Here is an 18552-nt window from a genome sequence, read left to right on the forward strand (position 1 = left end):
TTCCAAATGGATGAGTTCTAACAATAGAATTTCTTGTATTCAACATCAATCTTGAAGTTTGCCTTAAGATCACTGATTTTAAAAAGACGGTTACTTGTAGCAAACTTAATATAGCTACATCGTTAAGAGTAATTCACAGTGTATTCAATGACTACACTATTCACTGTACTATTGCAACTATTGAATGAACAAAACAAAAACATGATCAACATTCAGATTGAATAGCACAGAGTTTGTTTGCCTTTTATCACTGAACAGCTCACATTCCACTAAATGCCCTTTCAGCACATCTATGAGTCATCTCATCCCTATGAGGTCACTAAGGAAGCTCCCGCCAGTGTGCCGGATCCAGTCGTAGCGTTGGCTATTGACATATTTCCTTCAAGAACACAGGGCCAGGGCAAAGTAAACATCGGCCTGCAAGGCATGCGCTCGCACTGATGCTCAGATGGGCTGATTTCTCATATCAGATTTCCCCAACATATTTCTGTGGCTGCCTAGACTAAGCAGGAGTCCACGTTAGGAACAGATAACGAGTGTCTTTCACACAGCACCGACACGTACCGGGGCGCTTATCTCTGCACCTCCTCACATGCCAGTACAACCAGGACAGGGAGGAGATTGTTACATTTGGTGATTTGTTTTTACTTCTCGAAGCAGATAAAAATGCGCATAACTCTATGGAATCCTGGTAGAACGTGTGTCCACTGTCCAGCTCTGGATGTACAGATGTTACTAACTCAAGAAAATAAAAACTTAAAGGGCCAGTTCAAACAAAATTTCTATAATTGTTTACTTTTTTTCAAAACTGTAACTTACTTTCTTCTGCTGCACACAAAAGAAGACATTTTTTAAGAATTTTAATAAATAAAGAGTTTATTGGCTATATATATATATATATATATATATATATATATATATATATACATACACACATGCATACATATATATATATATATATATATATATATAATTTTTTTTTTTTTTTTTTTCTCCTATGGCCCACACTATGGAAAAAAGGTGCAGGATTTACTTAAGAGTAAAGCTAGTCAATTTCACGAATAATCGCATAGAAAAGTATTTTCTTGTGAGACATAATCAATCTTTGTTTTATTTACAAAATATATATATTTTTTAAGTATACAGAAGAAAGAAAGGTTTGAAACAACAGCAGGGTAAACTATGCCTTTAAATTTGAAAGCTTTTTTTTTTTCAAAGCTTTTTTTGGACTAAATGTTCAAAATATTAATTAAAATATAATTCTTACCCCCGAAAAAGAATGTAGGAAATTCCTAGCATTTGATTCAAGGATTTATTTTTTTTAATACAGTAGAAGAAAATATTAGAAACACCTTCAAATGAACAAAAGGATACAATTTTTCCACATCATTTACAACCATTACCGACAGAGCTCATGTAGACCTCTGAGCTTGATCTCCAGAGACATCTGCTTTGCCCCCTAAGACCCGACATCCCGTCATCCGCAGCGACTGAACCTCCCTTTCATTCCCTCATCCGTAATGGCAGCAATTAAAATATAAGGTAAACTTTTCAGCAGCCTTTCATGGTACTGAAAGGCATTGTGTTGCAAATGGGGAGTAATGTATTCATCCCTAGGTAAACATCCCTGCCATGTCCCTTCTGCAGAACAGAGGAGAACAAAATGAAAGTGATAATTTCTCCCCCTCTGAGAATTCGCCTCTTTAATTCTGACAGTAAACTCGTGGCTGTTACGGGGTGTTAAGTAGGATTTAAAACTTGTCAGACAAGACATGTTTGAAATTGCTTTAAATAAGAGTACTGTGTTGCTGTCAACCAGAGGCTTAGAGGAACATACTCTCACAATTGAGGCACTCATCTAAGCTCAAAGAACCATGCCCCTGCTCTGCTTCTTCTCCTTCCTGCCTGCGTCCTGCCTCCTAACACTGTGATCCAGCCCCTCCTGGTGGTGACATGTGCAGTGACACAGCCGTATTACTGACTATCCAGTCCGATGGCCACCCACAACACCTCAAATCTGGCTGATCGTCGAGGCCCATGGAGAAAATCTGTTGCGTTGAATACATAAAACTCATATTCTAAGCAATGCATGCCTGTTCAGTGCAAATAAAAAGGCACAAGACACACGGGCTAGGAGATCTGAAATATAAATAATGATGCTGGAATTAAGATTTATTCATCTCATATTCATGCATTTTAGATTCATTCTATACACTGACAAAAACCCACAAATCTGGAGATAAAACATGACTAAGCGTGTGTCCTTGATTCAGATGCTAGAGAAGCAAATGTGTTATTTTACCAACATTACCTTCGTATCAAGTCATTCCAGTGCTAAAAAGAAAATATGTAAATCATATCAGCAAATAACACTGATATGTATGCCAAAGGACTGGATGCTGTAAAATCTGTGATCAGGGCCTGACACTGGAGCATTAATTAATGAGCGCATTACTGTAGCAATTAGCCCATCGTAATTAGAAATGAGGGCACATCCAAATATTTCTGTCTTTGTATTAAGAATGACTGGTAAACAATATCTGACATTTTTAGATAATTAAGCCGGGTAAAAAGAGGTCTCGAGTCATCAGGGCAAATACACACAGTTTAGTCTTGAGTGAGTATTCTTCGCATTACAGTGGTTCTCAATGTGAAATGCTACTACTATGAATCAAGGTTACACGGATTAAATAATGTATAGCAGTGTCCATGATTAAGAAAAGGACAAGAAAAAAAAACTATCTTTGTGCTCTTTGCATCATTTTGGTTTCATATGCTTTTAAAAAACAAATCAAACCATTTTCAACAAGTGTAAATTGAATGACTCTAAAAACCCTCAAGTATACAGAAATAATATATTCGGGGGGTGGGGAGGATTTGAAATATTTTTTCCAAGGTAATTATTTTTTTAACAAATATTATTAATGAATAATTCAAAGTGCTGGGGGAGTTGCACCACATGACAACCTGAAGTAAACCAACCTGATGATAAGCCAAACTGTCTGATATTTTATGAGAATTAATGACATTGACATACAGTCATGAGGGTCTGCTGGGGTCTTCTCTATTATATCACTTCGTTTTTTCCTGCATGTTTCTTCTGTATGTTGGTTGCATCACATGACGTGGAAAAATGTAAGTGTAAAAAATAATTGTTAAAACATTTTTTTCTAGGAAATATTAATGAAAGATCCCATCTGCCTCCATCTTCTACTTTGCTTTTTCAATTCTCTGCCCTGTTCAAAAAAGCCTACTTTTCAAAAATGTCATTCTTTTAATGAGACTTTTTTTTTCTATTGTGAAAATTAAACTTGATTATTAAAATAACTTGTGTATTATTGCATTTTTAATGATTTTAAGTCAAAGCCATTTTTCACAAGCTCTTTCATCACTTGAAATCACTTGGAATGAACGCTATTACGAAAATACATTCAAGCATCTCACTGAGCCTCGGTTTACATAGCTTTATAAACTCTGTATTTGTCTTTTTGTTACATAGCTTGCTATCTTACAAATATTATATTTTGCCTGAGACAGAATACAAGAAGCCAAGCCACTTTTTGAGTATAACGCAGAGGGAGGAAAAATCCTGGTAGTCACGTCAGTCATCATTCACTGTCCGAGGCACTCAATGGGCAACCAAGCACATTTACTGCTGGTTCTTCAGCATGTTGCCAGGTTTCTGGGAAGTAAAAAAGGGAAAAATGGCAGACAAAACACGGGTGAGCACAGAGCTGGAGTACGACGTTAAGAACTAACCCTCTGAAGCACCTTGTCCACGATCTGGCAACCACTCTCGGCGTGGCGAGTCTTTATCGTACAAAGGGATTAGATCGCCCAGTCTAAGAGCCTCCAAGTTATTAGCACCTTCTTATACAAAGTATAACAGCAATCCTAAAGACATTGATTGCAGGGAACAGTTCAAATATGATTTCCTTATAGCTATTAATATGTATGCCTTAAATAGAAGCACACCGCTAAGCAGCTTATGATATTATGAAAAGAATGTTCCCTCAGGGACATAATATGCCAACAGTGACAGTAAGGAGAGATTCGTATTTACCCAGATTGGCTGTACTTACGTCAAGCATTCTCCGAGCTTGTGGGAGGGAACACGGGGCAGTGGCAACAGCTCGGTTTCGATAAGCACTTACCGTGAATAAAAGACAAGCATGAAAGTGAGGTTTAGCCTCTTTAAAGATTCCTCACCAAATGTAGAGGCAGATAGGGCAGGTGCCTTTGGTTCCGGACGTGATTAGCCGTCTGTGGCTCACTGTTCCTGCAGAAACGAGACATTGCAGAGACATTGTCCAAGCTTGTCCAGGTGGGGGACCTGTCATCCCAAACCAGGGCTTAACAGAGCGCCGCTTCGAGCAAGAGATTAGGACCCGAGAATTTAGATTCTTCTCTTTTTTTTCCCAATGCGTGCTTAATCCAAAGAACTGTTTTTTTCCTCGTTCCTTTTCTCTCGGTTGCTCTCTCTCTGACATTCTAGACTCACTTCATGTCATTCTGTTTTAATAATTTCTTTGCTTTATTTTTATCTCCCAATGTTATTCAGACTCTCTTTTTTCCAGATGAGCCGGGTTTGATTTGTTCTTCATTATGCAGTTTTTCAAGGATAAAAAGAGAGGATTTCGTTGGGTTTTTCTTGGGATTGATTGGCACGGCTGTGGTCTTGCCGGATAAATACACAACAGTAGATCTGCCGTTGCTAGAATGAGCAAGATACTATTGCTGAGCCACACAAATTTCCCAGACACATTCTGAACCTCTATAACAACACTCCAGTTATTAAACTATAGCACCTCTACACTCGTGTTGATGTTACCGCTGAAAACGACTGAAGCACTACAACAAATTGCCCTGCTATTGAGGATGTTGGCCTCGAGTATGAACTCTGACTACAACTAATTCATATCTTTAAAAGCACAACTTCAGTCTCACAACTGCAGTATAGTTCAACAATATATATATTCCCCAATGCATTCCCCATACATTGGATCAAGGGCTTTTAAACTTTTGATGCCAAGGACGTCTATTATGATGATTTCTTTGCATCCTAACTTTCGCATCCCAAAAACGTTTTGAGAAAAATATAAAAACAAAATATGCTATTATAAAAACAATTCAATTAGGCCTTTATATTGTGATTGCAGTAAACAAAATTGGAAAATATTTTACTCTGTATCTGAGATTAACACTTAACTTATTAATATCTTAGGCCCAATATGACACTTTGTAAAACTTGAATGGTTTTCTATCAAATTTTTGGCAACCCTCTTGTTGCCACCAGTTTAAAAGCCCTTGCATTATATGTAGAACACTATATAGGCTACAGTTTTGCATCAGTGCTTTAAACCAGCATTGTACAACTTGCACACAACCAAAAGGTTTTAAAATGGCCATGGAATAGAGAAACTATTAAAGCAGTGTATTAAATGTGGTATAAAATCAGGTATAAGTGCAAATGCTCTTGAAGTCATTTAAACATCTTCCATTGTGGATTTATCGAATTACACCAGCCAGCCGCCTCAATGGACAAAAATGTGCAAGTGCACAGAAGAAAAAAGTTCCATAATGATATCTGACATACGCTTATTTTTTTCTCTCTCTCTCTCTTTTCTCTTCCTTCTCCTCCTCCTCATCTTAGTAGAACATGTGCAAAGAAGCCTTTTGCAATCAGTCATCATAAGAACAGAAATGAATGGAATGCTCAGAATTTCTCATCTACCAAAAAAGAGAATGTCAGAAAACAGCATTGAGATATACAGTAGATAGCATGATTCTGAAATCTCTGAAGATTCTGAAGAAAGGAGCTTTTAAATGAACTTGAAGAGCCTGGCAATGGCAAGTATATTCTTTTTTTCTTCCTGCTCTTCCTGGCTCTTAAGTATCAAACTGAACGGAAATACCCAATGACAAAAAGCGAGAAAAATGTACTTTACAATGACGACTGTAGAAGAAACTTGATGTCCACATCTGTTATGGATTTTGCCATGGCTGATGTTTCTATAACATGTTAATAACTTAATTCTTAGACCTGCCAACTGAAAGATGCACAGCTATGGTTACACACATACATAAATAGGACGTATTTGGTCACAATCTCTACGATTCATTTGAAAAGAAGATTGTGGACATATTCAAGTTCGCTCAGGATACACAATTGTCAGTTCACCCACCCATAATTTCAAATCAAAGCTAAAGTTAAAAAGCTTTGATAGTAGTAAGCTAATTACTTCATTGTTACTCACACATTCAAACTTTAAACATTAAATAATATTATTGTAAAGTACAAGCAAGCATATGACTATAAATAATACATCAAATTATGTAAATAGTAATACGGTACCATAAAGGCATGCTATAACAGGCTAAGCTTAAATGCAACACGCTACGTTACTTTTGAATTTGATCAATTTTACTGAACAAAGCTTGAAGATCTTTACATTAGTTAATACTATTCTAAAAATTATTCATCATAGTTATATTATGTTATATGCATTAATACATATTATATGTATGATAGGAAACACTGGCAGTTTTGTGAAAGCCTTTGATGCCATTTCAGTGCCACCCCTTCAAATAGCTGGTTTGTTGATCCATATGATCTTGTTTTCTGACAGGTACCATCATCAAATGACATTCGGTGACTCACGTATCAGGTTCAATGCATATGTGGTAATACACCATCAGTAATAGAGAAGAGAGCTTCTCCCCGCTCCCTTAACACTTAACTCCATTCAACCCCTGTTTATCAACTTAATTATCCTTCTATCTGCAAGTGGAATACACACGGCCGCCTCATTCTCAGAGATATCCCAAAGTAAAAGATGAAAGCAAAGGGTGAAAGGTGTGCAGGCGGGAGAACGAGGGATGGAGAAGGAGTCAAAGTGTTTCATTTATAACCAGAAAGAGGCCCTCAGAGAGCATTTATCCATAATGGGGAAATAATGAAGAAAGATTAAAGCCCTCTGGGACATTTCCGTTTTTTTTCTCTAAATGATCATAACGTACCCCCGTTCATCACAATGGACTCAGAGGGATCTTCAGACACCATTATATAGCCAAAAATGAGCCCTGGCAAAAGCTTGAGTCACTCTGTCAGTTAAATGCAGGCTGTAGCAACACCGGTGAAAGGCTTACCTGCGAATTAAGAGCAGCAGCTTTTGTCTCCCTTGTTTGGCAGTAGAAAACATCAGAATGAGGTCTATTTCCTGAGTGATTTGAGGTGAGTTTGGAGGTTCAATTGAACCTATCATTACACCAGTGATTAGTTTAATGCCAGCAGGTGTGCTCAATGAGGACTCAAATAATGACCTTTGGAGTGCTATCTACAGCTTAACCCCTGATGGAACTATATTTCTGTTCTAAAGAAGCAGGGTCTGCTCAGAGTTTTAAGAGCAAAAGAGAACAACCAAATAGTGAAAAAAGCATTATGCATCAAACTGACAGCATCATCTCAGAAGAAATGGTATAAAAGGTCTTGAGATATTCTACAATATATTTGGGTGTTTTTTCAAAGTGATTTTTATTAAAACTAATAGATTAACTTAATTTTTGTAGTATTAAGTTCACATTACATTTGAAAATGGAAACATTTACCACATTTAACATTTACTTATATTTATTTTTCTTTACTTTACTAAATGCTTTTCATAAATATACTTTGTTTGCTCTTGTCTCAGTACCAGACTTTGAAAAACAAACTATTTTTATATTACTTTAACCATTATTTTCAGGGGCAAAGAATAATTCTATTACATATGTATACACCGTTGGACATTGTTAGCGGACAAATTAAATAGACTAGTGTTTTGAGAGATTTTATATTCCAAATGTGCCCATAGCTCCAGGGTTGTCCTATCCTGTTCCTGGAGGGCTAATGTCCTGCTGAGTTTAGCTCCAACCTTTTATAGCACACTAGCCCAGAAGTTTTTTGTAATCCTGAAGACCTTGATTAGCTTGTTCAGGTGCGTTTAATTAGGATTGGAGCTCAACTCTGCAGGATAGTGGCCCATCAGGAGCAGGATTGGACACCCCTGCCATAACTGAAGAAAGACATTGGCAGAATCTGAAATCGCACACTTCGCTACTATATGGTATGTGACAAAATGTGTACGAATTCACAGTAGTCATAAAAGAGTAGGCAAACAGTACCCGGATGACCTACTACATCTGGCGTGATTCTGAAGTGTGGACGATGGACACTTTACTTCTGTGGTCACAAAGTAATTTCTTATTCAAAAAAAGTACCTACTTAGGAGGAGAGTAGCCTATGCAATTTCAGACGCAGCCCATTTATTGCTATGGAAGATTAAAAGAGTCATTCCCAAACATGGTCCCTTTCAGCACTGCATGTCTTCGGGCTCATCCACACAAAGCCAGAACTTTCCCTATACGATCTTTTTTTCCCCTCGTTCTAAAAATAAAAAATCCGTAAACACGGCATCGTCTCAATAAATATGCATACACACGACAGACCAATATGTGGTACTGTAATTCTGCCACAGAGATACACTAAAAACTGAGAAGACGACTTGGAGCATGCACATAAACCTTGTGCGCTGTATACAAACCAGACACAACAACAAGACAAACATGGAACAATACATTAATTACACTATTTATGAATCCGTGTTAATGTTAGTTAATCAAAATAAAGATGTTTTTTGTTTCGTTTTTTGCTGTTCATGTTTGTGTTGCTGTTATGTGACGTAGTGGTGTCTGACTAGGGTCATCGTTTCACAAAATATACAGATTGGCTGTACACACGAAAACACAAGAAAAAAAAAATAGTGGTTTCAGGCTCCTAAAACGCCGGATACGTCTGGACGAAACGCCGAAACGAAAAAACATTTTGACATATACAGCTAAACGTCACCATGTGGATGGGCCCTAAGATTTCTCCCTAATGAAATACACCTAATTAAATTCATCAGGTAGTTATAAAGACTACAAGACCTCAAATGGGTTTGTCAGGTAAGAGAGACATAAAAAATGTGCACAGTTGGAGGTACTTCACAAGCAGGATTGGCAACCACTGGTTTAAAATACTTACCAACAAACACCAACTGGGTGAAAACACTGATCCACAAGCAAATAGCCATTATAATTTGTGCGTTGGAGTTCATCACACTGTGAAAAGAAGCATTCCTCCAACCTTGTTCAAACTCACCTGTCTGTAACTTTCTAGTAATCCTAAGAGCTGAGAACCCCTGCTTTACAGGGTAAAACAGCTTGACACTGGAGCAGTATTGTTAAAGGTACATCATTGTATCTACCCCTAAAATGTGCATATTAGTACCTTGGAGTAGTATTATGTGCCCTTGTGGTACATTGCAGATCAGTCAACCCCAATGAAAAGTGTCATTTCCAAGATGGTGGAGACTAAAGTGGTTTCATTGGAGATTTTTAGGTAGAGGCGAGTTGTGTTTGGACTGGAACACTTTGAGGCTGGAAGTGGAACATTTCAACAGCTTGTATAATTTAATCATTTGAACAGTTATCCATTTTTTCTTGCTGTTAACATGCACAAGCCATCATGTTGCCAAAAGGTCATGAGGAAGAATGAAACTGTCGGTCAGTTATCGGATGCCTAAAAGTGTAGAAAATCCTGATTGCAGTGTTACTCCCAGGGCATCTCGAACTATGAACAACCCAAGCCAAACAATTTACGCTAGAAGGTCAAAGCGAAAGAAACCGGCCAGCAAAATGGGCTTTTAAAGAGAGTGAAAAAGATTAAAGATGAGGTGAGATGAAACGACGACATGCTATGCAAATGCATTTACAAAAAGTAATGAATATCCCTTGATATGCTTGAATTCTGAAGAACGGTCATAAATGAACAGACATGAAAAATATATTTCACCTTAATTTTGAAAAAGCACAAGAGCAAAAATGAAAACGTGTCCATCACTGCCTTAACCTACGGCGGAGCCGACAGCTTTCTCTGACACTTCGAGCATGAAAACACGCTTTACAATTGCCAGCTTGCTCGGGTATAGTTTGAATAACCCTGGGAACAGAAAATAACTCTATTGTGTGACGGTAATGAAATTTTGGCCAATCTAATTTGACTTGTTGCATAAAATTTCTTGGGCAAAACTTTTCTCTGCTAAAACTGCCTCTTATCAATTCATTTGTATGTGAAAAAAAGATGAAGGGGAAAAAAATGGGAACAGATTGAAACTGGCATAGAATATGCTCCCATTGTGCTGTTGCAAACGAACGTGTGTCCTTCAAGCAAGAATAGTGCTTTGCTTCTCATACCAAAGTCTTGATGCTTTCCCTTGAATAAATCATTCACATCTATTGAATCCTTTTCGTTTCACAACACAGGCCGTCCTTTCAAGATGGAGAGAAAGGAGTCTGAATGACTTGGAGCTGGAGAGTTACCTTGCATAGAGAGGAATTAAGGACCAGTAGCCAATATTGTGGATCAACTATGCCCAGAAGAAAGGGGGCATTCTTGTGTTACCTGGCTGGGGAATTAAGCCACAATAGACTTCAAACAAGGGACGGCGCACAATTCACGGATTGATTTTTACTTCAGGGACCTCAGACTTTTTCAAAACACACAATATCTGCCGAAGATGGACATAAAGCCGTGAATGGCATGAATGGGTGATGTATTACCCTCACGGCCTGTGTCAAGGGAATATAGGTACCTTCAGACCTCGCTGGGTGACCTCAATCTCTCATACACCTTATTAGAATGGCCAGGAGGTGAGAGCAGCTTTGTGGCTCGTCACATATTGTTTGCTCTGCTGTTTTGTAGTTCTCTGTCCATTCTGCTGATACCTTTTTACCTTACATGCTGAACTCGGACATGAGTAATACTGAACAAAAATCACTCTGAGAAATAATGTAAGAGATCACACCCACACAAATCCTTAAAAAAGCCTATACTGCCAGTTCCATGACTGGAGATTTTAAGGTCATTTCTTTCAATCGCATCTTCTAGCCATGTCACACAAAGTACACTGAAAACAGGAACTTATGATATTGCACAGAAGATATGTTACCATTCCAGGAAATGTATATTTTATGAAACAAGTACCACAGAAATTAATTTCTCAAAAGTCCGACTCTCTATCCATTAGGCCACGACTGCCCCCATAGTTAGCCTCTCCTCTGCTGGCAGATGATGCAATTGCACAATCTGGGCCGCAATTACACAATATTTCTCCACTGGCAGGCATTGAAGAGGAGCTGTGTATTCTGATTGAAGAAATTAACATTTTGGTCCCACTTTATATTAGGTGGCCTTAACTACTATGTACTTGCATCAAACAATAAGTACAATGTACTTGTGTTCATATTGTATTACAAAACACAATTGCTGGTATTGAGGTGGGATATGGGTAAGGGACAGGTTTGGTGGTATGGGTAGGTTTAAGGGTGGGTTAAGGTGTAAGGGATGGGTCAACAGTGTAACTATAAATGTAATTACAGAAATTAGTTACAGATGTATTTACATGCAGGTATTTTTAAAAATATAAGTACAATGTAAAAACATGTATGTACACAATAAGTGCATTGTGTTAAATGATTAATTTAAATGTAAGTACATAGTAGTTAAGGCCACCTAATATAAAGTGGGACCAAAATTTTTCATCATATATTGACGTTTTAACAATGCCTGATTTTTGTAGCATGAAATAGATTATTTTTCTGTTTTCATCTAATGAAGGGCTTGATTGAGACTTTGAGTCTTGTAATAACATTTTCCTGTTGCTCCAGACTGATTAGTGATGTTATTTTGGTGTTTGGTGCCATGTTTTCAGATTGGATACTTCCGAAGGTCAGCAGTCAAAGATGAATAGGGATGCTAACATCTCCAGGTAGTTCAGACCTCCTTAATCCTGCCTTTGCATGATCTATGACGTCAAAGGAAGCAGACTGTCCTTTTCATGCTTTTAAGTGCCCTTTTAAAAGGAAATGTCACTGGTAAAACATAATTAAATACTTGCAATTTATGTTGCCTTTTTGGGGGGGGTCAAAATACATGGCTACTTATGAATGGCCATCAGTGGTGAAAAAGGCTTTTATGCAGAAGTACTAAAACATCTACCAGCAGAGGCTAAGGTTTACTTCTTGTAACATTGGTTGGTAATTGTATACTACTACATTCTGCAAATTGAACAGATCATTATATTCCAAGAAATGGAATCCAACAGTCAATCTTAAAAGTGCAAAGTCGCTTCAATGTCCGCTGGAATGCCACTCTCTCGTGAACGCGTGTATGACAGTTAGCGGAAGCTAGAAATTACGTTTTATAATGTTTGAAATATGGATACTTTTCTTACAAAAATGCATCGATTCGCTGCAGAAGGCGTGAGGCGCGTGGAGCAATTTTTATGATGGATGGATGCACTTTTATTGGACTTAAAAATCTTAAAATCCATTCCTTGCCATTATACAGCTTGGAAGAGCAAGGACATTTTTTAATATAACTCTGATTGTATTCGTCTGAAAGAATAAAGTCATATACACATAGGATGACTTGAAAGTGAGTAAATGATGGGGTAATTTTCATTTAAAGTCATTTGGGTTAAACTGCTCAATTCATGTCACACATCACTTTTTAATGCGTGAAAGTTTTGATTGTTCTAATGGATGGACAAAAATGATGAGAATATTTAAAAAGTCTTCATTTGTACTCCGAAAATGAATGGAAGTTATGGGTTTGGAATGATATGTGGTTGGGTAAATGACAGAATTTTCCCTTTTTGGAAAGCTAACCCATGTATACTTTTTAAAATGTCTTCGTTAGGTTCATTATATTGCAATGCCAGTCCCCAATGCACATCACTGGAGCCCTAGATGCTACCTTTAAATGAAAAGACACAGGCTATGCAGCTTCCTTAAGACCTGGTCAAGGCCACACTCATACAGAGGGAGGGAAGAAACCTCAAATCATCACACAACCCACCTGAGTGACACGCGCTTGGGCTTGGTTCTCCCTTCTGAGGCCCTGATAACACGGCTTTCTTATCGCCTTCAAGAGAGGAGATTTGGCCCCTGTCCAAGAGAACCAACGAAGCAAGAAAACCACTGTCTAGACACTTAAGGAGAAGTAAAGGAAAAAAATGCTCTGTTTGACAGGAAATACTGAAGGGGCTTTTCACTGAAGTCAGGCGAGTTGAAGGGCTGTAGTCCAGACAATGTCATTGTGCTGGACCGTCTCACCAAATCCCCTTTTCTCCCACCATTTCACAACCGTTTACCATGGATCTCAGAGCCGGACTATGGGGAATCACCTCTTATATGCGCTATCTCTGAGCAAGAGAGTGAACACAGGTGGCATGGCTGCTTTTAGGTTTGCAGTTATCATTAACAAAAATGATGGGGAAGAGACATGACATTGGACAGTATACTTCCCAGAGAGGTCAGTCAGAAATTCGAATAAACTTTCTATGTTCATATGTAATTGATGGTCACTGGCCAAAAACACTCACAAATGATCTTGGTGGACTGACTACTAATGTCCAACAACCGCATTGAACTAGTTAAATGTTTTTTAAATGGAAAATTCTGTTTACATCAAATAAAAGTTTGGTCACACTTTATATTAGGTGGCCTTAACTACTATGTACTTGCATCAAAAAATAAGTACAATGTACTTATTGTGTTCATATTGTATTACAAAACACAATTGCTGGTATTGAGGTGGGATATGGGTAAGGGACAGGTTTGGTGGTATGGGTAGGTTTAAGGGTGGGTTAAGGTGTAAGGGATGGGTCAACAGTGTAACTATAAATGTAATTACAGAAATTAGTTACAGATGTATTTACATGCAGGTATTTTTAAATATATAAGTACAATGTAAAAACATGTATGTACACAATAAGTGCATTGTGTTAAATGATTAATTTAAATGTAAGTACATAGTAGTTAAGGCCACCTAATATAAAGTGGGACCAAAAGTTTTTCATTTTCATTGAAAGGTGTCATTTCAACTGATATTAAGCTAAGCAGGTTTCAATTAATATTTAAATTGATATTAAACTAGCAAAACCTAAACACAAGCAAAATGGTATAAGAAACACAAATGTTTATGAATTAGTTTGTATATGTAGACGTACTACAAACTGGCCAGCTCATTATTTCAGATACACATTAATACAATTTATTTGAAGATATATTTTATTTATTAAAGAAATTAAAAATAGTTATTTTTTTGCAATTACTGTAGAAGCTTGTTTTTGCCTTACTATCTGAATTTCTGAAGTCTTACTATGTGAATTTGTTTCCTTTGCTTTACCTACCTATTAACTTTTTTGCAATTTTTATGGTGCATTGAGTGCTTCAGAATACTAACTTTATTTCCAACAGCCTATACAGTTTATCTGATCTTACACATTCACTGTAAGCAAAAGTAGACTAATCATGTAGCAAAAAAGTTGTTTATGCAAATGTTGTTTTGCTGATTAACTTGTAGACCAGTGGTTCTCAACCTTTTTGACTCCAAGGCTTCCCATTGTACATAATATTCAAAGGCCCCTTGACTTTTCAGTGGTTCGTGATTAACTGGAAAGAATTTGATGCTTTTTTAATGCTCATTCTGTAATCTTGATGCCCCCATGGAAGTTTGCTTAGGCCCCCTAGTGGGAACAACGTTGTGGTATAAGTATGAATCCCACTATTTGAGTGCCCTTCATCCAGAAATATCTGGAAAGAAAAGGTACAATGCAAAGACAACAGTGTGTTTACAGTCTCATCACATGCTTTGGATCTGAATGGCACCCTTGTGTCACAGCTCAGTGAAGCAAGATGCGCCAGCACCAAAGCGCTTGCAATAAAAAACATTACTCACTGTCTAACAACACGCACTCACACAAAGATAAGAAGAAAAAAAAAAAAACAATCATCTCAAATACACTGACCTCTTACCACACAACATGCACACACAAAAACAACAACATATGAATCCATCATTAATGTGACAGAACTTGCCAAAACGTGTGAAGGGCTCTGACAAACGACACATGTTTAATAAAGAGAAGAGAGAGGGTGTATCTAACCAAGTCTGATGAGAAAAACTAACTATTTTACGAGGTGGTGATTTTGTATGAATTTGTATGGTGTGATTTGCATGGAAACTCTAAGCAATTACTTGGCAACCGTCAAATACTGTAAGTATGTTAGAATGTTTCTAGTATGAATGTAATCCAGACATTCTACATTTGTCATGTTATCAATGTTATCAGACCTACCAGCATATTTTGTGTTGCTTCATTGCCACTTACAAATCCTGTCCCGTGGCCTCATGGGATAGAGTAAAGTGTCCATCAAATGCAGACTTCAGAATCTCAATAGAAATAGGTCATAAGAAAAATTTTCGCCTACTGTTTTATGAATATTGTGAATTCTGGCATAATCCTGTTTTTACATACTGTTTTTCACCTACTGGCAGTAGCCAACAATATTTGTATGGGTCAAAATTATCGATTTATGCCAAAAATCATTAGGATATTAAGTAAAGATCATGTTCCATGAAGATATTTTGTAAGTTTCCTACCGTAAATATATAAAAACTTAATTTTTGATTATTAATATGCATTGCTAAGGACTTCATTTGGACAACTTTAAAGGCAATTTTCTCAATATTTAGATTTTTTTGCACCCTCAGATTCCAGATTTTCAAATAGTTGTATCTCAGCCAACTATTGTCCAATCATAACAAACCATAAATCAATGGAAAGCTTATTTATTTAAGTTTCAGATGAAGTATAAATCTCAATTTTAAAAAAATTGACCCTTATGACTGGTTTTGTGGTCCAGGGTCACAAACTATATCATAGATATTAGCCTCCAATTCATTAAAATATAAAATTTTTACAAATTCTGATTAGAGTGTGTTGGTGCATCCACATATTCAGGATTGGAACTAAATGTAAAATAATATCACTCCACCAAATTATCAGTTGACCGCTCATCTGAAAAAACTCACTCTCTGCAACCGAAGGCAAGTATTTTAAAAACACTGAAGTAGAGCTGTTACCTCTGGCATGATTTCGATTGAAATATCACTGTCAAGTTCTGCTTCTGAAAGGTTGAACCCAGGAGGACTTTGATGAAAAGCACCCGGAATATCAATTAAAAAGCGGAAGGAAAGAACAGAGCGCACGAGGAAGAAAAGAACAGAGCTTAGGCGTCGGCTTCACTGATTGGTTGTACACATCCTTCTGCCCCCTTTGACCACAGGTTAAGTCATGGGAAGCGTGGGTGGCAACAGCAAGCAGAAGTAATTATTGTTCGGGGCCTTTTAATTTCAGTGGCATTTAAAATGATTAATCCTTTTCTAGAGCTCAGTCAGAGTACTTCATATTTTCATACCGGCCCCCGAGGAGTGACTCATTTCTGAATAGGTCGTCTCTCTCTCTCTTGATTGCTCTCTGTGCATTCAGACATTGGAGACGTAACGGCGGTGTTTGTTATTGACTGATCATGCTTTACCCTAGTGGTCGGAAACCATCCGCTAATGGTCGCCGGTCTTCATTGTTGTTGGGCATTCAAAGCAATTCACATAATTAGGACAGCGCATTCTACAACACAAAACCCATTTACTGAAATAGATTAGAATGTGGAGTTTATCTGGTATAAATACGACTGTGTAAATGAGATCAGGTATGTTTGACGTGGATCAATTCACTCGCAGGATGCACTGTTGTTTGTGAAATCAATGATTTGTCATCATTTTCCAAAAAATGTGCAGTCAGCTGTCATTAGGCACTGCTCTGAAAGAGAAACCTGCTAACCATAAACAATGTATATGCTAAGTAAATAACCTTTTTTGCGTCAAACTAAAATGAAATGCATTAGGATTTTGAAACATGCAAACTGTTATCAAATACTACCTGTAATAATGATCAGACAAAAGATAAAACAAAATATAGAGAATAAGAGTATACAGGGTATTTTATAATATTAGACTGGTGTTTTTTGTTGCATTATATATTAATTTATATTAATTAATAATATAAATAAATATGCAAAATATTAATAATTTTATTTAACTGCTATTTCTTAATTGCTACTTCTGTTAAAATGTTAAAGGGATAGTTCATTCAAAAATGAAAATGCTGTCATAAATTGCTCACCCTCATGTCGACCTTTCATCTGTCGTTCATCTTCAGAGAAGACATTGTTGAATAAAGTTGTTATTTTTGTTTTCTTTGTGCACAAAAAGTATTCTCATAGCTTCAAAAGGTTGAACCACTGATGTGGCATGGACTATTTTAATGATGTCCTTGCTACCTTTCTGGGCCTTGAAAATGGTAGTTGTGTTGCTGTCTATGCAGCGTCAGAAAGCTTTCGGATTTCATCAAAAAATCTTAATTTGGGTTTCCGAAGATGAACGAAGGTCTTACGGGTTTGAAACGACATGAGGGTGAGTAATTAATGACAGAATTTCCATTTTTGGGTGAACAAAAATTCATTTCAATTCATTCATTTTTTCCATTATTATTTTATTATTTAAATTGATACTAATGTTTAGTAAATAAAAATTTTAGAAGGCGGATTTTCTTTTGAATATTCTAGATATCAAAGAAATATGTTTTTTTTTTTTATTAATGTCAATGAACAGCTGGTTCCCTGTGTGACAACTTACCCCACATAGTGTTAAATGAGCTGTATATTTTTCAGTAGCTTTTTTGTAGTCAAGACTTTAGGTTATGCATCTACTACTTTCAAAAACACATTCCCTTGATATATTCACTGTAGATTTTTTTTAAAAATGACACTAGCCCCCATCTCCCCTATAACGACGAAGTATGGGTAACACTGCCATCTAGTGGACATTAAGCAGCAACACCAAACACCTGCTCCGCCTTTCAATTACACATTCACTAATTAATTCAAATGAATAATTCAGGTTTAACAGTGAGAACCCAGCTCTAATAAATAACTGCACGTTCTAGAAATACCTAAATGTTTGTAAAAAACAAAAATATAAATACATTTAATTTTTCAGCTGAATGTGGAATCCAAAAATGTATGTGTGTGTGTGAGAGTGTGTGTGTGTGTGTGTGTGTGTGTGTGTGTGTGTTTGTTTAAGCTACATTTTGAGGATCAAATGTCCCCACAAGGATAGTCAAATCTGAAATTTTTGATATTGTCCCACGAGGGAAAGAATTCATTAAAAATAGTAAATTATGTTTATCTGAAAGTGTAACAATGCAAACAGGTTTTCTGTAAGAGGTAGGATTAATGTTAGGATTGGGAGATTAACCCCTCTTTTATTTTTATATATATATATATATATATATGTGTGTGTGTGTGTGTGTGTGTGTGTGTGTGTGTTTGTGTGACCCTGGACAAAACCAGTCATAAGTGTCAATTTTTAGAAATTGAGATTTCTTCATCATCTGAAAGCTGAATAAATAAGCTTTCCATTGATGCATGGTTTGTTATGATAGGACAATATTTGGCCGGGATACAACTATTTGAAAATCTGGAATCTGAGGGTGCAATAAAATCAAAATACTGAGAAAATCACCTTTAAATTTGTCTAAATGAAGTTCTTAGCTATGCATATTA

This window comes from Onychostoma macrolepis, chromosome 06 (assembly GCF_012432095.1).
Source record: "Onychostoma macrolepis isolate SWU-2019 chromosome 06, ASM1243209v1, whole genome shotgun sequence".
In the NCBI taxonomy this organism is placed as follows: domain Eukaryota; kingdom Metazoa; phylum Chordata; class Actinopteri; order Cypriniformes; family Cyprinidae; genus Onychostoma; species Onychostoma macrolepis.